The sequence below is a fragment of the Scaptodrosophila lebanonensis genome, unplaced genomic scaffold (genome assembly GCF_003285725.1).
Source record: "Scaptodrosophila lebanonensis strain 11010-0011.00,11010-0021.00 unplaced genomic scaffold, SlebRS2 tig00000563-arrow-arrow-pilon, whole genome shotgun sequence".
NCBI lineage: Eukaryota > Metazoa > Arthropoda > Insecta > Diptera > Drosophilidae > Scaptodrosophila > Scaptodrosophila lebanonensis.
Genome location: NW_022060704.1, coordinates 38,736 through 39,977, shown reverse-complemented (window position 1 = coordinate 39,977; position 1,242 = coordinate 38,736).

Genomic DNA, 1,242 nt, shown 5'->3' with positions numbered 1-1,242 from the left:
TTTTGTAAAATGTATATTTTCAAAATCCTTGAATGCAAAGTTGTAGATTTAGTTACGTAAATTACATTACCCAAATTTTAAATCGATCGGACTAAATTTATAACACAAACTTTTCATTTGAAATAGTGAATAAATATTAGAACCCCAATAATTCAAGCTCCAACACAAATTTCGAAAATCCGAGTATGCAGTTTTGTTTGTATTCTTTTATAGATTATCAAAATCAAATTTAAAGTTGATCGGTGCAGAAATGCAGAATTTTCAAACAAACTTTGGAGCTCGTTTTCCCCCCTTTGGAGCTCGAATTTTCCAAAATCCCTTCTTAGTGGGCACCTACACCATGAAAGGATACTTGAGTCCAAATTTCATCTTTTACCGTTTGGGCTGTGCGTTAATCACCAATTAGTCAGGACAAACTGTTTTATATATAGAGATACCGCAACGTTTTAAGATAGACTATGTGCAAAAAAGGGGAATAATTATAAGGGTATATCCTAATTTTAAATTCACATTTGAGTCTTTTCGTGCCATATTGAGTCAATACGGTCACGCACAAAACTCGGAATATGAAACACGGCACTCGTGTCAATGCCGTGCAGCGATGAGCCATGATCAAAAAGCACTGACAATTCTCATCTCAATTTGCTAGAATAAAACTTTCGATAGCAGAATAATAAGCAGAATATTTAAATAATAAAATCTAATTATTTATTGATATCAATAAGAACAAATCATATACATACATACATCTGCCCGCAATGCGAAGCAGAATATGCGTAGCTCCGTTATTCGGTTTCTGCTTTACTATCGCTTACGCAGTCGTTGCCTAGCGACGGTAACTGTAAACTTTTGGCGTTTTGCCTTTGCAATTAACATTAAATGGTCAAAACGAAAGAAGAAAAGCGAGACAATGACTTGCAGTTGTTGTTGTTTTTAGAGCATTATTTTTTTTACCATCAAATAACTGTGTTCGATTGCCCAATGTATACATTAATACGAATGTACATACATGCTATATTCATACACAGGCATACATACATACATACATATGTATGTTTCTCTTTACTTTTTCAACCGTACGTAGAGAACCGCACACATAGACACGAACTGTTGCTTGTTGTGTGTGTGAGTGTGTGTATGTGATGTCACCAACTATTTGATATTTGTTGTTGCTGCATAAAGTTATTAATGAAAACACTAAGGCCAAATGCGCTAAACAAAGAAAAAATTACTTTTGAAAAT